Raw genomic sequence first — 8,205 nt, forward strand, 5'->3', positions numbered from 1 at the left:
TATTCATTGAAGTCTCCAACAGAAGGTAAATTTATGGGGGGGGGGGAAATCATTAATTTAAGACCCACCAAGATATTTTGGACAGTTTGATGATACTAGGCTTGAGAAAAATATTCAAATATTTGATTGTTTTCTTGAACCAGTTGTTACCAGGTCCCCTTGTGAGCAATGCACTGTTGCTTCATCCTCTGGAAGGGGCATTGATTCTGTTGGTCACATTTTGTTAAGTAATGCATGTAAAAGAACCCAGAACAGTCATCATGAAAAAGAAGGGCCTGTGTTTCTGGTATGGTTTGGCTGCAAGTTGCACCACTGTGCCAATCAAGGTGCTTCACATAATCATTCATTCATTTCATTTCAGATACATTTATTTGATGTCAACATCAATCAATACACTGTGATAACTTTGTTCAGAAAACATATAATAACTTGTACTAAGGAAAACTTAATCCAGTTAATGAACAATAAATAGAAAATAGTTTGACGTTAACATGTAGGAAAAAGAAGAAGCAAAAGCTATTTTTTCCTCTTCCCTAAAGACAAGGACAAGTTTCTTCTTAACAAATATCCACCTTTTCTTTTACTCTTTGTTGCTAGTGCCTTAAATACCTCATTAGTAGATATTCCTTTTTACAGAATATTTTTTATATTTTTTACATTTAGGCTAGCCACAGACACACCATTGTCAGATAACGTCTGCCTCCAGAAGTAGATGCAAGATGGGAATGTAGCCCAGCTTAGGATTCAAAGATGTCTTCTCCATCAACAGGTAAACTTATAAACCTTTAATTTGAGATGCATTCAAGAGATTTGAAGAAAAATATGTAAACATGAATGTAATCTTATTTTGAACCACTGGGTTCGAATCCCGGTTGTGGCATGTCATTTTGATGAGCAAGGCACTTTTGTTTCATCCTCTGGAAGGTGCATACAGCTGTAGGTCTTGTTTGTTATGAAACACATGTTAAAGAACCCAGAACACTAGCAGTGAAAGTGAAGGGCTTGTTCCTGTGTTTCTGGTATGGTTTGGCAGCAAGTGTTGCCACCATGCTGTGCTTGACTAGTGAGTGCTTTGATACCTCTAATAAATAGTCTCTTATAGACCTAATCGATAGGTGTCCCTTTTATTTAATTCCCATTTAGCCTAGCTGGTATGGTTTGGCAGCAAGTGTTGCCACCATGCTGTGCTTGACAAGCGAGTGCTTTGATACCTCACATAAATAGTCTCTTATAGACCTAATCGATAGGTGTCCCTTTTATTTAATTCCCATTTAGCCTAGCTGGTATGGTTTGGCAGCAAGTGTTGCCACCATAATATGCTTCCCTAGCGAGTTGAAAGCTCGCATAAATAGAGTTTTTTTATAGACCCAATTGGTAGGTGTTCCTTTCACAAAATACTGTTTTAATATTTTGTTCCCATTTAGTGTCGCTGCAGACACACCATTGTCAGATGAAGTCTACCTCTCCAGAAGTAGATGCAAGATTGGAGTGCAGCCCGGCTTAGGATCAGATGATGTCGTCTCCTTTAACAGGTAAGTTTCAGATGCACCGAGAGAGCCTTACCTCCCATGCTGATACAATGGTGCCGACCTATTCATTTCTCAGAAGTCATCGTTTGTGGCACAAAGCTCTAGAATTGGGGATTATACATACAAACTTCACATGAAATTGTAAAAAGTTATAGAAAACATGTTTTAGTACACCCCGGTGGACAGGCCAGGGAAAAAAGAAAGGCCATCTCTTTGAAATAGGTAGTGTTTGATACCACGAGATGTAAAACAAGTGTTTTGAGATTAACTGTCTGGCGCCCTCTTTTGGTCAAAGTTTTATTTGCTGCATTGAAAGAAAAACAACAGTACACCCCTTTTCACAGAATATTAATTAAATTTGTTTGCATTTAGGCTAGCTATAGAAGCCAATTGTCAGATGAAGTCTACTTCTCAAGAAGTATGATGCACGATGGGAATACAGCCCAACTTCAAGATTCAATGATGTCTTCTCCATCAACAGGTGAATTTATAAACCTTTAATTTAAGATGCATCAAGAGACTATAGACAACTTGATAAAACTAGGTTTTGATAAAAATATGGAAACACATACGTAATGTTATTTTTTAACCACTTCCCCACTGGCTTTAAATCCCGGTTGTGGCATTTCCTTTTGATGAGCAAGGCACTTTTGCTTCATCCTTGTAAGGTGCACACAGCTGTAGGTCTTGTTTGTTTGTAAACATGAAAAAGAACGCAAACTTATGCAACTTAAACCCAGGTATAAGTTTTTTTTACGTGAAACATTTAAACTTGAAAAAAAAAGGCCCAAAATTGAAAAACATCAAGGGGTAAGTCCATGCATTTTGTCAGATTTATGCTCTAAAATGATGCAGCAGCTCTACTGATGCCTTTTTTACGCAACTTGAACCTAGATCTAAGCTTTATTTAGGGAAATATTTAAACTTGAAAAAGGGCCCAAAAATGAAAAAACGTCGAGGGGTAAATCCAGGCATTTTGTCAAATTTGGGCCAAAACTTGAGTTTTTTATTTTATGCTCTAAAATGATGCAGTAGGCTCTACTGATGGCTTATTAAATCATAAATCAACTTGATATTCTGACTTGATTTTCTTATCTTGTTTGGTTCCAGTGTTCAGTAACTTGTGATGTTGGTATCAAAGTCCGAACCATTACATGGTTGAGACATCAACCTGATGGCAGCTCACCATTGGTGGAGTTTAGACTGTGTCCTCAATCAAGTCAACCATCACATACAGAGTTCTGCCAACAAAAGCCATGTACAGGTAGGTACACTCAAATAAATAAATAATAATGTGTATTTTTATAGCGCCTTTAACGAGAGCAAAATGCTTATAATCTAAAGATACTTCCCAAGTGCCTTAAAACTCACATTAATAGTTCCTTATTGACCTAATCAAGAGGTGTCCCTTTCACAAAATTCTTTTGTTCATTCTTATTTATTCTTCTTCATCATGATAGAAAAACGTGAAATTCCATATCCCATGTTTTAAAAAACATGAAAATGAAATTACTATATACAGTTTTTATTTTATTCCCCTTTAGGCTAGCTACAATCATACCATTGCCAGATGAAGAAGTCTACCTCACCAGAAGTAGATGCATGATGGGAATGCAGCCCAGCTTAGGATTCAACGATGTCTTCTTCAACAGAAGGTACATTTACGGGAGGAAAAAAACATTAATTTGAGTTGCACCAAGATATTTTGGACAGTTTGATGATAATAGGCTTTGAGAAAAATATCTAAACATCTTAACGTTGTCTTTTGCCTCATACTCTGAGAGGGGCGTAAAGCTGTTGTAAAAGAACCCAGAACAGTCATCATGAAAGAAAATGGGCCTGCGTTTCTGCTAAGGTTTGGCTGCAAGTTGCACCACTGAGCCTACCAAAACGGTTCAAGTAATAGTTTCTTCTTAACAAATGTCCACCTATTATTGTGCCTTAAATACCTGATAGCTCATTCATCACAGAATATTGTTTATATTTTATAACCATTTAGGCTAGCTACAGAAACGTCATTGTCAGATGAAGTCTGCCTCTCCAGAAGTAGATGCATGATGGGAATATAACCCAGCTGCAAGATTCCAATGATGTCTTCTCCATCAACAGGTAAACTAATGACAAAAACGTTTATGGGTAATTGGGCTTTGAGAACAACATGTAAACCTGTTGTGATAAAATTTGTTCCACCAATTGCTGGGAACTCTAAAATGTTTCCATGCTCAGCCGCAGGAATAATTGCAAAATTATATATTTATTAAAAATACTCGCTTTGTAGAATATCTTCACCATGAAACCATGAAACAACCTAAAAAAATGACATAGGTTCTTATTAAATGTAATGGTATGGTTTGGCAGCAAGTTGTGCCAGCATGCTGTGCTTGACTAGCGAGTGCTTTGATACCTCACATAAATAGTCTCTTATAGACCTAATCGATAGGTGTCTCTTTTATTTAATTCCCATTTAGCCTAGCTGGCATGGTTTAGCAGCAAGTTGTGCCACCATGCTGTGCTTGACTAGCGAGTGCTTTGATACCTCACATAACTAGTCTCTTATAGACCTAATCGATAGGTGTCCCTTTTATTTAAATCCCATTAAGCCTAGCTGGTATGGTTTGGCAGCAAGTTGTGCCACCATGCTGTGCTTGACTAGCGAGTGCTTTGATACCTCACATAACTAGTCTCTTATAGACCTAATCGATAGGTGTCCCTTTTATTTAAATCCCATTAAGCCTAGCTGGTATGGTTTGGCAGCAAGTTGTGCCACCATGCTGTGCTTGACTAGCGAGTGCTTTGATACCTCACATAACTAGTCTCTTACAGACCTAATCGATAGGTGTCCCTTTTATTTAAATCCCATTAAGCCTAGCTGGTATGGTTTGGCAGCAAGTTGTGCCACCATGCTGTGCTTGACTAGCGAGTGCTTTGATACCTTACATAACTAGTCTCTTACAGACCTAATCGATAGGTGTCCCTTTTATTTAATTCCCATTAAGCCTGGCTGGTATGGTTTGGCAGCAAGTTGTGCCACCATGCTGTGCTTGACTAGCGAGTGCTTTGATACCTCACATAAATAGTCTCTTATAGACCTAATCGATAGGTGTCCCTTTTATTTAATTCCCATTAAGCCTAGCTGGCATGGTTTGGCAGCAAGTTGTGCCACCATGCTGTGCTTGACTAGCGAGTGCTTTGATACCTCACATAACTAGTCTCTTACAGACCTAATCGATAGGTGTCCCTTTTATTTAATTCCCATTAAGCCTGGCTGGTATGGTTTGGCAGCAAGTTGTGCCACCATGCTGTGCTTGACTAGCGAGTGCTTTGGTACCTCACATAACTAGTCTCTTATAGACCTAATCGATAGGTGTCTCTTTTATTTAAATCCCATTAAGCCTAGCTGGTATGGTTTGGCAGCAAGTTGTGCCACCATGCTGTGCTTGACTAGCGAGTGCTTTGATACCTCACATAACTAGTCTCTTATAGACCTAATCGATAGGTGTCCCTTTTATTTAAATCCCATTAAGCCTAGCTGGTATGGTTTGGCAGCAAGTTGTGCCACCATGCTGTGCTTGACTAGCGAGTGCTTTGATACCTCACATAACTAGTCTCTTACAGACCTAATCGATAGGTGTCCCTTTTATTTAATTCCCATTAAGCCTGGCTGGTATGGTTTGGCAGCAAGTTGTGCCACCATGCTGTGCTTGACTAGCGAGTGCTTTGATACCTCACATAAATAGTCTCTTATAGACCTAATCGATAGGTGTCCCTTTTATTTAATTCCCATTTAGCCTAGCTGGTATGGTTTAGCAGCAAGTGTTGCCACCATGCTGTGCTTGACTAGCGAGTGCTTTGATCCCTCACATAAATAGTCTCTTATAGACCTAATCGATAGGTATCCCTTTTATTTAATTCCCATTAAGCCTAGCTGGTATGGTTTGGCAGCAAGTTGTGCCACCATGCTGTGCTTGACTAGCGAGTGCTTTGATACCTCACATAAATAGTCTCTTATAGACCTAATCGATAGGTATCCCTTTTATTTTGTTCCCATTTAGCCTAGCCGCAGACACACCATTGTCAGACGAAGTCTACCTCTCCAGAAGTAGATGCAAGATTGGAATGCAGCCCAGCTCAGGATTCAATGATGTTTTCTCCAACCCAAGGTAGATTTATTTTGATGATTTATTCCAGAGTTATTCATTTATTGCTGGGAACTCTTAAATATTCCTGTGCGCACCTGCAGGATTAATTTTTGAAACTATTTATTTAACATTTATGCTCTTTTTTCTTTTAAATTTTGACCTCAAAGAGGACAAACGCTGTCACAAAATGAACTGGAATTTCTTTTTTCTTTTGAGGAAATATTGATTTTGTGAACTGTGAATTTGCCAGATCTAAGCCTTTTAACCTTATCTCCTAAGCCAAATACCAAGAAAACATTGATAGCAGCCTATAAAGCTCCCATAACCGTCATTTGTCACTCAGAGGTCTAGAAGTGGGCATTACACAAGAGTCTCTAGTAAGGGGGAGGCTTAGAGCAGGATTTCAAGTGACTTTGGTCCTTCTTGTTACAGAACAAAGTACAAAACACTTGCCCTGTTAAAGCGTTATCCCACGATCACTGGTTAAGAAAAGTTTATTTCGAACATAAAGTTAAATATTAGTTGATTTTATATTGATTGATTATTACAAAACTTTGTTTTACACTAAAGAATAACCACATGTGTTCCATCACTCCTTAATTGTTGTAAAGCTATCTAAAACATTATCGTGTTCTTTGTTTGCATGATACAGAAAGGGTTGTCATCTCCACAAAGATTTACTCATCAACCAAGAAGATGTCTGAGACCTGCAGTTGATGATCTTCCTAACAGCGTACAATGATCCTGGAAAAGGAACTGCTCTCTCCTTTATAAAGGGTAAGGGAAACTCCTGAACATGAAAACAGCTGTTAATTTATGAATCTATCATTGCAATATATCATCAATCTTTAATCTTTGGTAGTTTAACCTATTGGCAGTGGAGTCCCCAGACTCTAATAAGTAAAAGGTGTGAAGAAACTGGTTTGTGGGGAAATGTCAAGGTCATTATGGCTAAAACAAAGACAAGACACGGCATACTGTCTCTTAATTTGATCTGTGAATTGGTCTTGGGATCCCCTGAAGCCCATTGTTTTTGGAACCCATAGGTCAAATGTCATGGTCATTGTGGCTAAAACAAACTAAATGTTGTCTGAGTGATTATCAACTCCAATTTGATGTGTTGATTGGTCTTGGGATCCCCCAGAAGCCTATTGTTTTTGGACCCCCTAGGTCAAAAGAAATGTTGTCTGAGCAAAGAAGGACTTGGCATATCAACTCCAAATTCTGTAGCTTGTTTTTTTTTTAGGATCCCCCAGAAGCCTATTGTTTTTTACCACAAGGTCATTACGGCAAGGTCATTATGGCTAAAACAACATAAATGTTGCCCAAGCAATAACTCTAGGATCCCTAAGAAACTTACTGTTTTTGAGCATGGTATTTGCACTTGTCAAAACACCATTCTAGTCTTGTTTTGGGCTTCTTCTTCTTTTTTTTTGGGGGGGGGGGGCGATTCAGGGAATTGTTTGATTTATTTTTCATTTTGAGGAATCCTCTACAAATCTACACAGACCTCAACATAAAGAATTACCTTGTCTCAAACGTTTACATCCCATTGTTTTACCTCGAACATCTTTTAATCTTTTCTTTGAATACTTGAAAAAACTTAGCTTACATTTTTGAATGTCACAATTTAACAAATCATTTGTTTGTTTTAATCTATTTGTAGATGGTGTCTACCTGTCACCTAGAAGATTTCCGAGACCTGCAACTGCGTATAGTCAGCCCACTGTCTACACATCACCAGTTAAGATGTGTGAGGGTTACGCAAGAGGAAGGTAAAATACCTGTGGTTGTTTTACACTAACATCAAAGGGTGGTCTGTTTTTGCAGCACTCATACCAACAGAATATCTCGTCACATACCACAACATTTTTGGGGATGAATGCTGGCATCAGCCTAACCCGAAATGCGAGGTCTGTCCCTACAGATTGATTACAGATTTAAAAGATAGGAAACATGTTTTTGATTAACAAAACCCCTTTAACTGTACAGAAATACAATTTTAAATAATTAAAAAGCTTTTTAGTATGAACCATTGATATGTTTACTTGAGTTAAATCATAACTAGGAATGAAATTATTTTGCATTGTATGATGATAAGTAAAAGATCTGGAATGTGCTGAACACCATGCCTGACCTAAAACAAATTTACACAAATTTAGTTCAGGCAAATCAGATCCAATTTGTTTAAGGTACACTTTGGCAAAATTGATTTGAAGATTTAAATGTTGTATTAATTGAATCATCATTAAAGGCAGTGGACACTATTGGTAATTACTCAAAATAATTATTATCATAAAACCTTACTTGGTAACGAGTAATGGGGAGAGGTTGATAGTATAAAACATTGTGAGAAACAGCTCCCTCTGAAGTGACGTAGTTTTCGAGAAAGAGGTAATTTTCCATGAATTTGATTTCGAGACCTCAAGTTTAGAATTTGAGGTCTCGAAATCAAGCATCTGAAAGCACACAACTTCACGTGACAAGGGTGTTTTTTTCTTTCATTAATATCTCGCAAATCCGACGATCGATCGAGC

At 38.0% G+C, this 8,205-nt stretch overlaps 1 long non-coding RNA gene across 1 annotated transcript; it reads left to right on the forward strand.

Moving 5' to 3' along the window:
* The first annotated feature begins 1 nt into the window (after position 1).
* On the forward strand, positions 2-7,935 carry LOC117299350. The gene is made up of 10 exons (XR_004520063.1): positions 2-25; positions 664-769; positions 1,425-1,532; positions 1,902-2,010; positions 2,640-2,793; positions 3,074-3,184; positions 3,529-3,638; positions 5,582-5,689; positions 6,321-6,445; positions 7,335-7,935. It is a non-coding gene; the product is annotated as an uncharacterized LOC117299350 (long non-coding RNA).
* Positions 7,936-8,205: the final 270 nt, after the last annotated feature.

The sequence above is a fragment of the Asterias rubens genome, chromosome 1, assembly GCF_902459465.1.
Source record: "Asterias rubens chromosome 1, eAstRub1.3, whole genome shotgun sequence".
Taxonomy (NCBI): Eukaryota; Metazoa; Echinodermata; class Asteroidea; order Forcipulatida; family Asteriidae; genus Asterias; species Asterias rubens.